Here is a 19,345-nt window from a genome sequence, read left to right as displayed (position 1 = left end):
TTGAATTAATCACAAGCAGTGCTCAGCCTGGAGTGTTAAGCCTCAGAAGTGTCCCAGTGTGAAGGGTGACTACATGTGGTAGGTATAACATAAATCAAGGAAACTCAGTTCAAGTCAAGCATGAAATTTTGGTTTCAACAAACCAAAACAGTGTGTTTATATTTAAATGACATTGTGAGAAAGGCTTTGTTCTCAATTTATTACTTCTTCCTCCTTTATCCCTCCAATGACCTTCGAGGTAGGAACTTTCATCTTCTTGTTCCACCATTTCAGAGCCTGAATTTCTTCTGTAAGTTAAACTGTACATGTTATTTCTATATCCTGGCTGTGCACTCCTTCCCCTTTTCAAAGTTCAAAGCTCTCCATCAGATTTTTTTGGACACACTCCGAAATGATAAAATAGTTTTCTGGAAACTGTAAAGGGCAATATGTGCAAGGTATACTTCAAAAAGCTATGGTCTGCACTGAGCCTTCAACATACCTTCCTTTCTCTCAGATTTCTTTCACCTAGGAAGCACTGAAACTAGACCTGACAGCTGCCACCTCTATTGTAATTCCTTAATTATTATTTTTTGTTGTGAAAAAAGCATGAAGTGGACCCTCCCCAGATGCTGACAGGGTCCCTGAGACCCAACTCTGTTCCCTGCACGAACACCTTGTAAAGTGGGAGCCCTGTAAGGCACTGGTCAGGAGGCAGTGACTGCTGAACAAGACCTTTTCTGTGAATTGAAGTATTGAACATTCAGAGCACACGGGGGTTTCTTTCAAATTACAGTGGAGAATGGGTTTCTGTATGAAGAAAATGCTTTCCTCAAAATTTGCATACAAACCCTGAAACACAGTGGTTAACCTGTTTGTAAGAGGTAACTGTTCAGGACTGAGTTAATCTGGTGCACGTTTCTTGTGCTCTTTGTATTTATGGTGCCTGAACAATTCTTACACCCTAATCCAATCATTCTACTAGCTCCTCACAATAAGGCTTTTATTTAGCGGGGCAGGAATCCCAACAGCACCGCCCTAAAGTATCACTAAATAAATTTTACATATGCATCTGGTAGTAAAACAGCTTCCCTTTTCCTCCCACCCCCTGTGCTGTAGCTGTGACTCTCATGAGGGAGGTGTGTGACCCCAGTGAAGGAAACTGGGGCCAGGATTGTCCTCAGCACAGACAGAGCCTTCCTGCCTGCCCGGAGCATCCACAGAAATGCCATGTGCGAGCACATTTGCTTTGTCCTGGAACAGGCTTTAATTGTATTATAAAAATGTGTTTTCTTTGTCGAGGTAAATAACTTCGGCGGGGTAAGCATGTAAATTCCCCCTGGGGAGACAAGAGCATGGAACTGCTGCCAGTAATTTTAGTTATTGCTTTCACTGAAATTTGGGTGAGTGTTTAACTAGCAATGCCATGGCCAAACACTTCAGATTCAGCAGTCTTCTGCAGTAAGCACTGCAGGTTATTTTTAGCTGTCCAAAAATTCCTTGGGACTATTACTTGACAAGTCTGGGGGGCTACATAAAATTGGGAGACAAAGTCACCAATCTGTTCCATTTGCCCTTTCAGAACACAGTACTGTGATGATCACCCTAGAGAAAAGAGATGCAGAGCTCTTCTGGGACCTGGGAGAAATGCTGTTAGTACCAGTTTCCAGCGATTTAGGGGAACTTATCAAGTTCTTTTGATCTCATTCTAAGTTGACAAGCTTGCTTGTGGATGCAACATACCCTAGACTTTTGTAAGGTGTTTGACTTAATACCGAATGACAATTTAAACTGGTATGATACAAATTTGCTGTGGCAAATGTTAAAAGGATTAACAAATGACAAACGGGGAGGTCTAAATGCAATTCCAAGTGGGAACTTGATCCAGTTGGCACAGCCTTAGAATGACTTGGCCACATCCTAAAGCATCCCTTCAGGCCTGGGAAAAACATAGTATCCCATATTAGCAGGTTTGGGGATTTTTAGACAAAGAGTGACACAGATTTGGATCTCTAGATAAATCAAGTGTAAGTGAATGCTTTGGCACAGCTGAATGCAAAGTTCCATGTTTGGGAACAAGGAATACAGACCATGTGTGAGGATAAAGGGCTGGGCCCATGAAGCAGTGCTTGCCACGGAGATAATGAACTGCATGTGTGTGCACAATCTGACTCCTACTACTGTGCAAACAATGAAATATTGAACAGCAGCACAGGCTGGTGCATCTGCATTTAGTTCTCCTGAAACTGCTGAAAGGATGGATGCTTTAGCCAGTTCTGGCACAGGCTGCCCTGAAGACATCACTGAGCTGAGCAGGTTTCTGAGTTTTCAGTGGAAGCAATTAAAGACTGTCACCAGGAAAATAATGTTCTCTGAGGGAAACCAGTGAAGGTTCAGCAGTTCTGTCCTGTCTCGTAACATCTTTACCTGCACAACTGAGCCAGTCAGAGCACAGCAACCTGCCCTGGGTTTGGGAATGGGACTGGCTTCACAGCAGGGAAGCACAACCTTGGCAGTGGCTGTTAGCAGGGAAAAATGGTTTGAGTCTTCAGAAACTCAAGGCACCAACTTGTCTTTCAAGAGCATATGAAAGAGTGGAAAGCTTTTTTGACCTGTTGGGATGTGATTTTGCAAGAAAATTAGACACTCGTGCTTGAAAAATTATAGGCTAAGACTCAGCAAGTTATTTCAACTGAAAAGTAAATTATTTTGGTTATGATTTTTTTCCCCAAATATTTTAAAATAAGGCATTTATGAATGAGCTACTCTGAATGTTCTTCCAATCTGACATCCAGCTTGAGTAATATGATGCCCTGTGTTTTTTTAGGTGCTTCACCAAACTGTTTCTGAGCTATCAAAATGGTGAAATAGATGTATTTTTTAAGTGAAACTCGTTTTGTGTTTCTAAAACAAACACACAAGCTCTCAGAGTCAAACTCTTCATCTTCTGTGACCTCCTAAAGGAAATTGTTGTCAAATTTGCTTGCTGGGGGGGCTGGAAGACACAACCATGGGCAGGGGCTTCCTTGCTGACCTACTCAGACAGGAATAATTGCCTGGATTAGAGCCCAGCTCGCTATCCTGTCTCCAGCCCTGCCTCCCCCACACCACATCTCCCCAAGGACTGGGCACAGTCCCACCCAGGCAGGCTGGGGAGGGGACCAGGAGCTTCTTCAGCACTGTAAGAGCTTCCAGCAGCCCAAGGCTGGTGGCAGGGATGTTGTTGTGAGCAGACAAGAGGGATGGGTTTGGAGGGAGCTCCATTTATGAATTGCTTATACCTGGACTGGAACAAAATGACCTCAGCCCAGAATGTCTCAGTAATGGTGTTGTCATCTCCTTTCACAGAATGTCAGAAATTGTCTTTGTTAGGAAAGAACTACTTTGTTTGTCTGGGACCACTACTGAATTGCAGCTGTTGGCTGTAATCAATAAAGCAGTTCTGACTCTTAAAATAAAATCAAACCAGTGGCTAATGGATGTTTGGAGAACGATTCAAGGAGGAGAAGCTTGCATATTTCCTGCTAATCATCTCCTGTCTTCCAGACATTTTTCAGCACACACAGACTTCTGGAGACAGACTTCTGTGCGTTCAGTCACCAGGAATGCATTTTTCTTTTCATGAATTTGCACAGCTTCCCTGTGAACTTTTATCTCCCGTCTTTTAAGATAACATTTGTTGCCATGAAGATGGTTGGCTGTGTTAGATCCATCACTTTTAATGGAGAGGAATCTCAGGTGTCCTCCTGATGGATTCCTGCAGTTGTGCTACAGCCGGGCACATCTAATGCTGGGTAAGCAGCTTTGTGAGATATAAATAACGTTGTCTTTTCTGCTGTATTAAACATGCTCACAGGTCTTCATCACTGAGGACTGTGCTGCTCCACACCCAGGATGTGTTACATTTATTGTGGTGGCGAATTTAGGATAAGTGCTTCTTCAGAAGGTCCTGTGCTGACTGCTCTTCTTGGCTGGCAGCTTTGTGTCTGTGAAGATCAAAAGATTTCCCATTAGCTGTGAATTCAGGCATAGTTCCTGTGCCTGTTTGGGGAAGCAGAGAGACGATCCTAACTGCAGATGATTCTGTTACCAAGATTGTTTTCTACCTTTTAGCTATTTAGAAATTGCTGGCAGCATCATCAGACTGATTTCACAAAAATTAGTTCCCATGTTGTAGAGAACTGCCTTGTTGTGCTGAGGTTGGAAGGAGCTGCACTTGCTGGTCTTTGCCAGGGCAGGGAGGGCAGAAGCACCACTGGCTCTCCTGCTGGTCCCACGAGTCCAGCTGAGGTTTCCTTGTCATTATTTCTGGGTGGATAACGTAGCTGGATAATGCCAGAGAATCCTGGGTTTGGAGTGAAGGTCTCTGGCTTTGGTGGGGTAGCCCATTGGGTGGGCTCACCCCAGCAGGATGCCTGCCCCTGGATGAGTTTCACAGCAATCACTTTATTTTTCCCATGTGAGATACTGAATTCATGCCCAGAACCTACACTTGTAATGGGCAAAGTATGGTTCAAAGTAATTGAGAGTGAAATCTGAGGTCAGTTTTGTTGAGATAGCTTCTTGTGACTTCAGACCAGGGACATGACCCCCATGGAACTGCTGCCATGTGTCCCTGTGCACACACTGATCATACACAACACTATAAAAATACAGATTTTTAAAAAATATGCTAATTGGGACTTCTATATTTGATTCCCTGTTTGGAATATTAGCAATTCCATGTAGATAAAGCTTAGGTTATCTGCTTGGGAAGCAGTATGGATGCAGAGGGATCAAATGGTGGATTTGCTTTGCATAATCATAATGTCTCCTCGTGATTCGTTGATAACTGTCCCTTTGAAGATAATATGTTCCTGGTTTTCATCTTTATAGTCCAGCAGTTGTCATCTGATAGACTTCAAGATTTGAAGTTCTTCTCAAAAGAAATACCTGTACAATCTCACTTTTTGGCTCAGTTTTGGTGGTGTGGCACCTCTGGGTCAGTTTTATGCTGCCACCTTGTAAGACTCCATTTCACGACACACTCACTGCTATAAAGATTTTACTTCCAGTAACTGCATATAACTGAAGCAAAGAAAATGACATTATGATGACATTGTAATGAGCAGGAAAATGAATCCTTACATGGCTTTCTCACCATCCTTCTCACAAAGGTTATGAGGTTTCCTATCTCTTGCCAACATCTGGCTTAGTTGGAAGCTGCTATTCTTTCCCTGAGGAGTGTCCTCCTTGAGCTCGGGTGCCACACAGAAATGCCCCAATCTCACTGAACCTCTGCAAGGTCCTGCTCCCATCTTCTGGCCGTGGTCATTCCCTGTCAGCTCCAGCAGGTACCACAAGGCCTGATGGACGTGCTCCGAGCTGACAGGGAAACATCACATCCTAAGCACGGTCCCATCCACCCCACGGATGGATTTCCACTGGGTTTCCTTGCTCCTTTTTCCCATTCTCACACCAAAATCATTCAGCCTTGTTTGCACATGGTCTGAACGTGCAGTGTTGGCTTCAGAGCTTCAGCTGTGTTTCTGTGAGACTTTCCTCCCACTGTGCGTGGCTCAGCCAGAGCAGCACATCTTGAACCGCTCCTTCAGGTGTTAACATTTAAAATAGAAGTGTCTTCAAAGACTTGTAGAACAACTAACTGTGATTTGGGGGTAAAAAAAGAGGCAGTCTCTTCTATCTGGTTACCAGGCAAATATTCCGTTGGAAGAAAGACTTCCTCCCCCGTCTCTTATATATTTAATTTCTTTGCTTTTGCGTGCTTTTAAATATTGGATGGATGTGGATATGACCCCCAGGTGGGCAGGACTCTGCCATTCTTCTCTGAATTATACATTTAGCCTATTTAAATGCAGCCATCATGTGAAACAAAAAGGAGAAAATGTACTTATGTTCATTTAGAAGAATGATCTTTGGATAACGTCACCAAATATTGCAGGGTTTTATCTTGCCTATAAAATAAATTGGTCCCAGTGTGCTGTGAGATGCACATAAAAGTTTGAATATGAAAGTAGTATAAAATTCAGATGAGTTGGTAGAACCGGCTTTAGAATTTTGAAAAAAATGGGAACAGATTTCCTAAGATCGATGTATGAGGGAGGGAGGGATGTATTTGAGAGATTTTCATTTGTGAATCTCAACCTATTGGCATATTTTCTTTTCTGGTGCCCTTTCTCCTGTCGCCTGAGAGTATGACACTTTGTTCTGGGGTGTGATGAGAGCACAAGAGCTCCAGATGTGCTCTGTACCCCAGCACGATAAAGCCACAGAGACTGATGATGACGGTACTGCTCAAATTTGGTTGGTGGTCTTTGGATTGCGAGTTCTGCAATCACTTCAAGATTTTTATAGTTTTTCTTTTACACTGAACTCATTGGTGTTTAGAAAATGGTTTCTAACATTTTAAGATGCACCTTCTTGTCTTCCCTCCCGCCTGTACTTACACCACCAACGGCGGGGTTTGCATGGTCTCTGTTCTAGTAATTGATTTCTACCGGAACAATTAAGAGCTGTGAGAGGAGAGGAAATTTGGCTAAAATGTTCCAAATGGAAATCTGCTTTTATGTGGTTTCAGAATGACGACCCAGCAAGCATAGGTGGATGCACTGTAAAGTGTCAGGATTCAGACAGCCCCGTCCTTATCCTCAGTAAGCAGGCGGGGTTGGGAGGGACGTCTGGATCTGGGCAATCCACACCAACTCTCCTCCCAGGGCACCACAAAGCACTCGCAGGTACAGACAAAACAGCCTCACTCAAATATTTCAATACTTCCTTCTCTTCCAAAGCAGACTGCAGAAATATTGCATCCACACACTGATTACTGAAGGCAAAAAATGAATTAAATAGGGCAAACAAAGCTGGAGCTAAGCTATTATGTATTTCAGACTGCTTAGTATTTGGCATGTGGACCAAATGCTTTAGATTATAAGGCATAAGCCTTTCAGAACCTTAAGTTATTTTAAAATTAAATGGATGACAGGCACAGGTCTGCTGCATGGATTTGATTTTCTTTGTGTCTTAGCAGAAGTAGTAAGCAATGTCTCTAAGTATCTAATAAAGCTATTTTTTGCTATTACAGAAAGGTTTGCTATGAGAAACAGAACTGAGAAAGATCACATTTTCAATAAAACAAATTGAACAGATTCTCAGAAATCTAGGTCACAGTAACAGATGACCTATACATGGTCCTAGTTTTTGATGCAACTGTCTAATCTGCTCTGAGAGTACTAGCCAGACATCATTCCTAATTGACCTTGATATTCAGTGAACAGAAAGAAAGCTAAAGCCACATGATATTTAAATCTTTAGCAGAAAATAATATATGGCAAACTTGAATGTATTCTGTTTCGTAACTAGGACCTTTTTAATGTGAACCTTGTCTGCAAACGTGTTGATCATCTTAATAGTCGGAATTTGAGGCTCTACCTAAAGAGATAAATCTGAGTAAGAAGAGCCATTCAGCACAGGCAGTTGCAGGGCAGGGTTTTCTGTCCGTGCACAACCACCCTCTGTAGCGTGGCTGCCCTGGTGGGCTCCCCCAGGCTCCCCAGGGAGCAGCAGCGTTCTCAGAGAGGTGAGAGCTCTCTCCTTGCCTGCACTGGGGGGCTCAGCTCCAGCATCAGCCCCCGGGGTACCAGCCCTGCTTATGTAAATGGAGCTGCTGCCACTCCAGGGCACTGGCGTGCGTGCAGCTGGAAATGGAAGTAAATATGGGAGACTGGGAATTGCAGTGCCTGGTGAAACCCTGACCACTTCTGCTCATAGACCAGATGAATCCTTTTTGTTTATGACACCAGACTCAGGATGTAGCACTATTTACAGAGGCACTTGCACATGGGAACAGAAGGATGGATGTGTGCTCTAATGCTCAAGTAATGTGTGCTTAAAGCTTGGAAAAAGTGAAGTAGGAAAGCCTTGAATACTCATATGGCAAGGTATTTTCCAAGAGAACTATAAACTGATGTGGTTACCAAATTGAGAATCTGTAAATGTATTGATAGAATTTTGGGGATTGATGGCTTTCTGGACTCACTGCGTTCCAGTGTGCCTGCCCTGCATCAGCAGTGCCTGTGCCACTGCTGGGCTCTTCCTGCCTGGGCTGGAGCCACCCCAGAGCACACAGCCCCTGTCCCCTGCGTGTTGGGGCAGCTCTGAGCTGAGGGCACTGCCCGTGAGGGGACACCTTAATGCTCCACATGCTGGGCATCCCATCCCACACAGCCTGGCCTTTCCCAGGGAAGCACGGCTTAACGGCAGGGCTGGGCAGCGTGGCACTGCAAACCCAAATTGAGCGGGATCCCAAAGCTGAATCCCCATTCCCAGGCTTCCTGCAATATTCATTCCCACACAATTATTAACTGCTAATGCAGGAGAGTTCCTGGGTTTGAGATGCAGCACTCAGAAATGTGCAGTTTTACCCAGGTCACTGCTGGCTGTGGGGTTCATTTCTTTGTGTTATGGTGCAGGGCAGCTGCAGATGGTTTGAGCAGCTCTCAGGCAGAACAGGGAGGGAGGAATGACTGAAGTCTGTTTGAAAAGGTGATGTCATCCGTCTGTATGTCCATGGTGCTTCTTAGGGAAACACATGCTTCCACGTTATCCTTATATCAAAACACCCAATTGTTATCTTTTGAGTTCTTAACATTTGAAACTGTTGAGCACTGTTAATCAACACTGTGGGTCTGAAACTATTACATCTGCTGGCTATTATTAAGATAAAATGAAATTCTTAGGATTCCACATTTTTTGTTAAATTGCCAAGTGTATTGTGAGATCTCGGCATACCTGACACATTTTTATTGGCAACCAACCCTGTAATGCAATACCATCTATTAATGGCTGGGTTATGTACAAGCTGGTCTTCTGCATCTGCTGCAACTTCCAAGGCTGTTAGTGGTTGTGACAGTGCTTCAGGCTTTATAAGCTTTCCCTTGGAATAGTTGTAACTGGACTTCTTAGAACTGACTTTGGAATTATCTGTTATTTCTATGTGCAGTTTAAATAAACCCTGACCACATGAGAAGAGCCATCAGCATCCTTTTCTTGTGTGCCTGATGGGATTATTGCCATGTCCAGGCTGAGTCTGGGGATGTTGTTGGGGGTGGGTTATGCCCAGACATTCCCCTTATGGCTGTTTTGATTAAGCTGAAGGGCTTCTTGCCTACCTGCAATGGTCTGGTTTCCATTCAGAACTATGTGCTTAACAGGTACTCAAAATCTTATGACCCAATTGCAAGGACTGAATTTAACTTTTCATCACATTTTTTTTTTTAGACAGCACTTTCAAGGGGTAGATTTTAACATTAGCATCTGGATGAATATTAAGTATTAGCAGTCTTACAGGGAAGATAAAAGGTTGCTGCATTTTAAGAATACAATGGAATTTCATGTAAAAGCGTGTTGTAGATAGAGCCATCAATATCCTTAACATTTATTTAAAATAATATTTTTTGTTCAAAGACCTGTTTTGGGTAGGTCCTTCTGGGTTTGTCAGTACCAGCAAGAAAAAAAAATCAAAATAGGTGATTGGCCTAGATTACAATCAAGCTAAATTGTACTGAGAAGTAATACACCCATGCCATTGTACTCTATAAGGAAGAGAATTCAAGGAAGTTATATAATTACTTTGACAAAACTAACTCTTGTGAAAAGTATTTACATTCACATTTATATTTTTTAATGTTCTGAAATAGCAGCTGAAAATTCTATGAGCTGGCCCCTCACATGTACAAGCACTTGTTAGTCATACAAGAAGCACCTTTTTTCCAAGTGTGTTCTTTTAGCCATCCAGCCTTTTTTTGCCCTTCTTTGCTCAAAGGACCAGTGGAAGCAAGTCCATCATCTGCCTCATGGGCTGGTGCAGGGCCTTAGCACTGCTCTTCCCAGGTGTCTCCCTGGAATATGGACCTTACTTTTCTCCCCTTTTCCTAAGCTCACCAGGATTGTGTTGACAAAAACACGCTCAACGGCAGCAAACAGCCCAAGGTTTGTTTCTGCATTTCAGGATGCATGGCATGGCTGCAGCTCACAACAAACACACACACTTCCCAACTGCAACACACAGCTCTCACTTTCATTGTTTTTCCTGGGTGAAGAAGAGCCAAGTCATCTCAGTCGCAGCAAGGCTCACACCTAGAGAGCTGTGTGCCTGGCAGAATGTTAACACTCCAAAAGCCTGCTGGACCGGGTATTTCATCTGGCTCTAAGGTGGTAGGGGAGGTAAGATTTATGGAAAAATACAGAAAGAAAGGAGGGCCAGCCCCAAGCCTCCTGCTCTTTGGGCGAGGACTGCCCCGAGCCCGGCGCGCGGCGCCGCGCACAGCGAGGGGCTGGCTTCTCAGCTAATAAAACCCACTGGTTGGTTTTCTAATCTCGATAATTTCTGCTCATTGGCTCCAATCAGCAGATTAAAGCCCAGTCTCTGAGCAGTTCTCATTTTAACTCCAGACTGGGGGGAAAGTAGGGGAAATGGGAGGTACCAGACATTGAGCGGTTTGGTTTTTCTTATTTATTTTTGTGTTTGCCAAGTTGACACAACTGAACAATGTTCTCCACAGCTGGTACTGGAGCTGCATGGAGTAAATCTACTGGACCTTTTAAGATGAAAAAACTGCCCAGCCACATCCCCTTACAGCCAGTGCTAAACCAAGTCCATTAGAACACCACCCCATCTCAGGCTGGACATCAGCTACCTCGGTAACAAATCTTTGCTTTTATAAACACTATGAGGTTTTTTTGTTCTCAAATTCTAATTCTCCCCCATGCCCCCCCCCCAAATTAAAATCTCCAGCCAGATCATGCTTCTGCCTTCCAGACCCAGGGCAGCCGAAAAGTAACCATATGGACTTCATGATTTTATGTACTGCGACAATAAAGCTTTTATGACATTCTAGGTGGTTAAAAATGGCAGTCAGGAGCTCTTAAACATGGCACAGGCATGTTGCTGTTCTGAACCGACAGACCTGCCAACAGTGCATCAAAAGCTGTAATTTCCTGTGCAGTGAAGCCCCTATCTCTGCTGCCTCCAGCTTTGTGTCCCAGGGCTTGTGCCTGTGTGCTAACAAATCTCTATTGTCCAGCGGGGCGAATAGTGGCTGGGACCAAAGAATTGCTGTCTGGTTTCTATTCAAATCCAGGTAGTCAGAGATATGAATGGAGTTTCTCGAACAGCCATGTGAATAACCTCTGCTCTGCGTGGAGCTGCAGGCGCTGCGCCGGCTGCCCTGCGCCGTGGCGAGCGTGCCGCTTGGAAAGACACTTTTGATGCTCCTCATGGCTTTTAATACTTATTAACTTTTAAAATATGCTATCTCGCATTCCTGAACAAAACAAGGAGGGTAAATCATCCCCTTCTCAACTTGCTAAACTTGTGGAAGAATTCTACTTAGAGCTTTCATAATGGGTTGTTTTTGCTGAGGAAATGATAGGAAAAGTTTATGAAAATTATTTTTTTAGAAAATACCAGATATTTAGTGAATGCTGAACATCTTTTATCATGCACAGAAGCCCAAGCACCACTGCAGAGGATTGCGGGGGGAAAAGAAGTTAAATTTCTTTTAGATATCGTATACACAGCCCATTGCAATCGTCACAGTAAATCACTGCAGATGGTTTGGGGGAGCAAATACATTGAATTTCTTTTAGATATTGTATTGAGTTCATTGCAATTGGCACAGCTAATCACTGTCGACAGTACGGGAGCAAATATGTTAAATTTCTTTTAGAGCAAGTTACGATAAAAACGCCGCGTGTGATGAAGCAAGAATTGGTGGAATACCGCACATCGGGGCTCATTTTATTGCAGCTCTTGTATTTTTAATGATTTTGTTAATTAACATGAGGCTTATGGAACCGAGCCCCGCACGGCCACAGAACCAAACCGCCGAGAGCGGGGCCGTCTCAGCCCTCTCCGGCCGCCACCGCCGCTAATCCGTCGCCGGTCGCGACACGGTCCGCGGGCGGGGCGGCCGAGCGCTCGCCCCCGCAGGTGCCACCGGAGCCAGACAAAAGCGGGACCGGGGGCATCCTCTCCCCGCTGGCCGTCCCCGCCCGGGTCCCGGCGGTGCCGGGCGCTGCCGCCGCGGGGCGGGGACGGCGTGTCTGGGGCTGCCCCCCTCCTTTGTGTCCCCGTCTGGCTCAGTTCCTCCCCGCCAGCCCTCGGGCGACACGCGTGTCTGGTTACCGACCCGGACCCGCGAGCAACTTCCAGCGCCGCGGAATCGCTCGACTTTCTCCTTCTTCTTCGGGGGAGGAGGGAATAAAGCGGGGACGGGGGGGCAAGGGGGAGCTGCCGCCCGCTCCCCCCTCCCCGGCACCGGCGGGGAGCGGCTGCTCCAGCTGCGTTACATTAACGGATATAGATATATACACACATATATGAAAAAAAAAAAAAAAGCGCTTCTGTTGGAGAACAAAGGAGCACGTGCAGAAATGAGACTGGAAAAATAAAATGTAAATAATAACAAAAAAAAAAAACCAACCGGCGGCAGGTCGGGGCGCAGCGCGACCCCCGCCCCCCAGGCGGCTCCCCCCGGCCCGCCGGGACTCGGATTAACGCCTTACCTGGCGGGGCGCTCCCGGGTTCGGCTCCGCGCTGGGCTCGCTGTCCCCAAAGTTGGCGGCGGCGCGGGCGGCCCGGCGGCTGCCGGCGCGGAACCGGCGGCCCCGGCGCGGCGCGGGCGGGGCGCGACCGGCGGCCGGACCCGCCGAGCCCCCGCGGCCGCCGCCGCCCGCGCCCCCGCCCCGCTTTTATAGCGCCCGCTGACGGGCGGCCGCGCGCGCCGTCACGTGCGCGCCGCCGCCGCGCCCATTGGCTGCGGCGGCGCGGGGCCGGGCGGCGATTGGGCCGCGCCCGCGGCCCGGAGGGGCCGTCCCGCCCCGGCGGCGGCCGCGGGGCCGCGCTTGTTTGGGTGCCGGGCGGGCCCGGCCCGCACCTGCCCGCGGCCGCCGCCCCCGCCCCCGGCGGCTCCGCGGGCCCGGCCCGCCGCGGGGCTGCCGGCGGCCCCGCCGGACGGAGCCCGGGCCTGCTCCGCCGGCCCCCGAGCCCCCGCCCCGGTTATCCCCGGGCGTTCTGGGCCACTGGGAAACTGGGTCACGGGCAGAGCCGGGCGGCAGCGCGAGGCCGCTGCGGGTCCGCGCTCCGAGGCGCCGCGGAGCGGCCGCAGCGCCTCAAGGAGCGCCGTGGGCTCCGGGAAGGGCTCGGGTTGTCCCCCCGAGCCGCGGGACAGCCCCTCCGCTCCCTTCGGCGGCGTGGCCCTGACCCACGCGCAGCGCCGAGGAGATTCCCACTCGTGCTGGTGTCCTTTCCGTTCTCCAGCACACGGAGAACAACCGCTGCCGTTTCTATGGCAGGACAGAATAGAGCACTTTAAAGCACGTTCTCAATGAGACCACCTGATGATGAATGAACCGCACTACCTTGTAGTTTCGGTGGTTTGACACTGACAAAACTCAGAGCTGCTCCCACCACTGGTCTGCATCCTTTCCCCGTGCTGGGGCAGTGAAACCAGGCACTGGGCTGTCTCTGGAAGTGCACTAATATGCACTAACTTTGTTTCTGTAAAGTGTTTTCAGAGGGAACCCAGTGCTGAGCAGTGCGGAGAAATCAATGTCTGTGTTGTATTTTCTCATTCTCTTCCAGGTTTCTTAGCCTTTTATTCTCTGTTTTTTTTCAGTCACTGACGTTTTCTCTGAGTACATTTTGGGAGGGGAGTCCAAAGCCTTGGACACCCTCCTTGGAGGGAGTTTGGACCGGGTGACTCCTGAGCTCCCTTCTGACCGAGGATCCTGTCCTGCAGGACAGGTTCTCATTCTCTGACACTGCACGGCTGTTCTCTCTCTGTCTTTTGCTGCTGTTGAAATGCCTTCAGTAACCACTGCAGGAACCACTGCTGTTGTGGGTCCCTGTGCTCTGATGCTCTGACAGCCCCAGCACCCTGGGACAGGGCACCCGGAGCTGCAGGTGAGGGATGAAGGGAAGGAGCCGCAGTGGCAATGCAGCTCCTGCCCTTTGCTGGTCCAGTTTGTTGAGTTTTTCAGCTGTGCCATGATGTCATTAGCAGGGACACGGAGCAGTGGGAGGGGTGGGTCAGAGGGCCCTTGTGGGCATTCTTGACACGGATTTCTGTAGAATTCCCCCTCAAGGGCTGGATGAATGCATAAATGGAAAATCAAAATGGAATGAGGAAACAAATGACAGTTACATGGAACTCATCCAAAAGGAAGCGATTTGGAAAGAAAAAGGGAAAAAAAAAAGCTTGACATGCTGCTTTAATGTTGACCCAGGCTTGTATCACTGTCACGCAGCTGCTATTGATGTGGATGAAGAGGTTCCCACCTCCCTGGCATGAGTGTGAAGGAGATAACTCCTATCTGCTGTCCATTCTGCCCACAATCACCGTTGTAGTAACTTCTCCAGCTCCCAGACAGCTTCCTATCTGCCTCCTCTTTTGAGAATTGTCTTTCATTTCTTGAGTCCTTTAGTTACACTCCTGAAACATAGTTGATGCAGTTGTTAAAAATATATATTCTGGTGCTTGCTGAGGTAACAGTGGGCTTCTGATTGAAAAACACATGGTATCTTTGATCATATTTATGAAAAATAAAAATGAATCCATAAGATTGTTTTTGAGGGTAATATGGGCTTTACAAGGTTGCTGAACAGCTATGGAACCAATTCTAAGATTAGCAGAAATGCTGTAGCAGTCCTCAAATATGAAATGTTAGGGTTTGGAAAAGGGAACAGGGTTTTGGCACAGTGTATAAGCATAACCACATGCCAATCTCCAGGTGCCTTCTTCTGTCCCCACATCAGAGGTGATCTTCAAATGTTTGAGTCACTTGAATATTTTCAGGCTCGTCCTAATTATTTTGCTCTCATTCTCAAAACACTCAGTCCTGCTCAGTAGGATGAACATGGCCATTGCTAAATTAGAACCGTGTTTCACTAAGTCCATGGAAAACATCATTTCCCATTGGGAAGGGAACTGCTGGCACAGCCGTGGAGAGCGAGATCCCCAGGCAAGGGCACTGCAGCCGAGGCCGCTGCGCCGTGGCTGCTCCTCCAAGCCGAGCCGGGCCCTGCAGGACCCTGTCAGTGCTGATGGGGCTGGGGGCAGGAGGGGGGAGCTGACCCAGTTTTCAGCCTTTCAGCCGTTTTACAGTGCTGTCATCAACTTCGTGTTGCATTTTGCTGCTTAAAATTTACCCAAGTCAAAATGAAAAAGCGATGAAGATCCATTGAGGCATTGATCTCTAAAGGAGAGGCAATGCTGGTGCTCCCTTCTGTTTCCCCCAATTATCCTTGAGTCTTTCTGGCAGTTCTCATCCTGGAGAAAGGCTGTGACAAGACAGGGAAGGGAAGAAGGAAGACTTCCCATGAGTTTGGTCAGATCCAATGTGCTGATCCAGACAGACCCAGGGCAGATGGGTCTCATTTCTCTTCATACTGCAAAGACCAGCAACTGAAGAAGGGGGGCTTAAAGGATATGTGTCTTTTTTCTCTCCTGTGTCATCTTTATTGAGAAATAAAGAGAAATCCATAGTGTTAATCTGAACCTCTCCTCTTCCACCACCCCAATGTGCAGCACTATGCTGGTCAGACCAGCTAAGTTATCTTTTTATTTCTGTTCTCTTACTTTCCTTTAGAGATTGAGATGTGGCTATTGTCAAGTTCATTCAGGCAAGACTATAAGGAAATTATTTAAGAAAATAGTTTAGAAAAAATTAATTTGGGTCAAGGAGGGATTAAGTGAGGAAATAGTTTCTTTACATCTTTCTGCTAAGAAGTAAGTAAGGGAAGAGATTGAAAATAAACCTTGTTGAGTCTGTTTTTGGAGTTATTTTGTATGTGCTCTGTCCTTTTGGTAGCTGTCATTGCTTAAATCCATCTAACTTGATGAGGAAGGAAAGAGATTCAGCTTGAGAGCAAATTCAAAGTGAAAAGATTCAGCCAGTGACATGATGAAAGGGATAAGTGTAGGTAGAATGGGATTAGACAGAAGTATTCTTGGTATTGAACACATGGCTCAGAGGCCTTTACTCTTGGCAGCCTTATTTGAAGCCAAATTTGTACCCCTTTTGCATGAAGAAGGAACAATAAAATTAATTTTAAAAATCAATGTGAAACTGAGTGAGATAGAAATTGTTTGATGGAACTGATAGGCATTTATGGAGCCTCACTGCAAAGCATCAGGAGCGGCACCAGGGAGCAGCTGTGGCAGGAGGGACGCGGGGATTTGGAGGTGGCTGCAGCTCCGCTCAGGACATCCCCCTGACACACGGCCCTGGGTGCTGCATTCCTGCTCCTCTGTGCATGCCATTTCCTCCTGGCTTGGAAACCTCAGCGTAAAAGAGTGGCTGTGAAAGTGGAACTCCCGGGCCTTCCGAATTACTGCGTTTATGACCGAGAGCATGTGTGCCCTGTGCAGCACAGGACGGTGGCTGGCACCACGGCGTGGCACAGTCACGCTCTCCTGGGCAAAGCCACTTGTCCTCACCACGCTGAGAGTGAGGGAGCAGCTCGAGTTCTCTCACTTGGGAAGCAAACACAAGGGGGAAATGAAGGCACAAGATCAAAACTGAGTAACAAGTCAGCAGAAGAGCCAGAAACAGGGTCTGCTAACTCTGCGCATTATTTGTTTGTTGGGGTTTGCTGCCAGTATTAACAACAAAAGGGTTGGCTCGGTTTCCACACTTGGGCTATGAAATATGTATGCCCGTATTCCTGCAATCAGGGGAGCGCTGTCCTCCGAGCAGGAGCGCTGCAGGTTAGCTCTGACAGGGTCCCCGTGGCTGGCTGCTTCTCGGTGCCTGTCACCTTCTGTAGCCATCAAGTGGATAAAGAATTTTTGTCATGCTGCTTCATGAATGAAGCCTGTGCTCCTAAAAAGCATAAGAATTAGCTCTGAAGTGTGCATTAGCACAAAGCCGAGGACGTTGAAAATCATAAAAACTAAAATACACATGCGCTCCATTTTCCCTTTCCCTTATCCTGACTCTGAGTGGGGATGGAGTCTGGGTTTAGTTTGTCACGGTTTTTTTCACCCTGGCTGCCGCTAAAATGCTTGAGACTCTGGAGAGCTACCAGCCCTTTGCTTTTAGCATCATTCAAAAATCTTCCATTTAGAGACCATTCTGATATCTTGGTGGTTTTTTTTCTTCGTCGTCTTTTTTTAACTACTAAGGAAATTTGCATGAAAATGGAATCATTGTTTCTGAAGAGTTCCATCTGCTCCTGCTGCTTATTCTGGAGCTGAAGTCATAATCCTCCGTTTGTGAAATTTCCCATTGAAGAGATTTTTGGCTTGTTATAGTTTCAGCACAAAATTTCAGATCAGAGGAAATAAAGATGCTTCACCTAGGAAAAAAAAATTAAAAATAAAAAGCCTGGAGATGACATCAGAACTGCTAGCATATCTGCAGTCAATACACTGTAATTCCATAGGGACTGAGGGAGTAGGAAATAGGACAGTACATGAGGGGTGTGGGGCTTGGGGTGGGAAAATGCATTTCCTCACAGCATCAGAGCTTTGGCTGGGAGTAATGAAGGAATTGTAATCTTCTGGGTGGCTCAATAAATAGGATTCCTTTTGGTGGAAGTGAAAGGGCAGGAATGGTTCAGGGCAACAGGAGTGCTCAGACCAGCCAGAAACGAGCAAAGTCTCTTTAGAAGAGCTTTGACCAGAATGGAAGTGCAGGGATTCTCCCAGGGAGGATCCAAGGGATGGATATTCACTTAGCCACTCTCACAGCCCTGTAGCCACTTCCGAGGAATATTCTGTGAACGAGAACAGGATTTTTGCTGTTGCTCCAATCCCTTCTCTTCCCGTGTTTGCTTACACTTGTGTGCAGCGCCGTGCTTGCGTGTGCCTGCGTGTGAAGGCTGGCACATCCACTGGGAGCGGCGGGAGGCTGCCTGGGCTGGCAGTGCCACCCGTGCCACCCGTGCCACGCGGAGCTCTGTCGAGTGCAGAAACCTGCGGGAATCTGGGTGCGGGCGAGCGGGCCGGGCCGGCGGGGATCCCTGCGGTCTGCGGCTCCCAGAGACATTCCGGCAGAACCAGCGACTCCTGTCGCATCCCCACTCGCGGGATCGCTCCCGCACCGCGGGCGGCGTTTGCCGAGAACACTGCACACGCGTGAACCGGGCCGTGCCTAAAGCGGGTAACACATAGGTCTGCTCGGGAGCAGCAGTTCATCCGCAGCGTTTGGCATTTTCGCTGTTAATTAGATCGTGGTGTGCACGCGTGGCCCTGCGTGCCGCTCTGTGCTCGGGACCTGCCCCGTTAACCCTTGCCGGTGCTCCGGGGGAGCTCTGCTCCATCTCCGCGGGATGCGGTCACGCATCGCTCCCGCTCCCCGCACTCCTGCGCTATCTCCATCCCAGTGGTGGCTATCAGGGCGCATCCCTGCTCCTGCCGGGCGCTGCCGCCCGCACAGCGCCGGAACAGCAGGAGCCGGGTCACAGCTTGGGTTGGAGCGGCTCTTACTGATGGCCAGGGCTGCCACTCGCAGGCACGGCCCCGGGGCTGGCAGGTCCCGTCCCACCGAGCGGGACCCCCGGCCAGGCCTCGCCAGGCTGCCCCTGCACATCCCTCCCCGGCTTGTTTTCTCTTCTCCCTGTCTCTGGGCCGCTGATCTCTCCCTCTTTGTAAAATCTCTCAGCGTACTAGCCCTTCATAGGAATTGACTCCTGGAGATGCCAGTCCACAGCTCTGTCTGCAACTCAAGCAGAGCCATTAGCAGTTATTGAACTTTATATACAAATGAGAGGTATAATTTACCTCTTTAGGGACAAAGGATGGCTGATACCAACACACCAGCTTCGAGTGCAGCCGTGCTCTGTGAGCTCCACAGGAAATACACTTAGCTAAACACAGTTGTAATTACAGGCAGCCTCCAACCTCTGTTTTCCTGCTGTTCTGTACCACGGTAGTGCTCAAGTACCAGGGATTTAGGAAAGCCTGGCTATCTACACCTCATCCCAATCAGTCTTGCTCCCTTGTTGCCAGCTGCTTTATCTCCTCTGTTTTCTCTCTTATCTGTACCTGGCCTTCAGAGCCTTTTAAAGAGGTAATTCCTCTGGTCAGGTAAAGCCTGGTGTCTTGTGGGGTGGGGGATTGCTCAGCTGCTCCCTGGGGTCAGGTTTGGCTGGGAGAGCCCCTCCTGCTCTGCCTGAAGGTCAGCTTTTCATCCAGGGACTCCAATGGAATCCACAGTCCTGCCACCAAACCCCTCTGCTCTGGTCTCTGCCTTCCAGAGGCTTGTCTGGAGCTGGGGGGAAGGCCCTGAGGAGGGCACCAAGCTCCTGGCTCAAGGCACAGCTCTTGCACTGACAGGCACGGGCCCTGACGTCCCGAAAATA

At 47.9% G+C, this 19,345-nt stretch overlaps 1 long non-coding RNA gene across 1 annotated transcript; it reads right to left on the bottom strand.

The window, feature by feature from the left end:
- Positions 1-3,294: 3,294 nt before the first annotated feature.
- On the bottom strand, positions 3,295-12,617 carry LOC110477675 (uncharacterized). Its single transcript, XR_002466621.2, has 2 exons — positions 12,544-12,617; positions 3,295-3,965 (listed from the first exon to the last, which is right to left on the bottom strand). It is a non-coding gene; the product is annotated as an uncharacterized LOC110477675 (long non-coding RNA).
- Between the last annotated feature and the right edge of the window lie 6,728 nt (positions 12,618-19,345).

The sequence above is a fragment of the Lonchura striata genome, chromosome 22, assembly GCF_046129695.1.
Source record: "Lonchura striata isolate bLonStr1 chromosome 22, bLonStr1.mat, whole genome shotgun sequence".
NCBI classification, from domain to species: domain Eukaryota; kingdom Metazoa; phylum Chordata; class Aves; order Passeriformes; family Estrildidae; genus Lonchura; species Lonchura striata.
The sequence above is the reverse complement of the archived record's forward strand: the minus strand, read 5'-3'. Positions and strand labels throughout refer to the sequence as shown.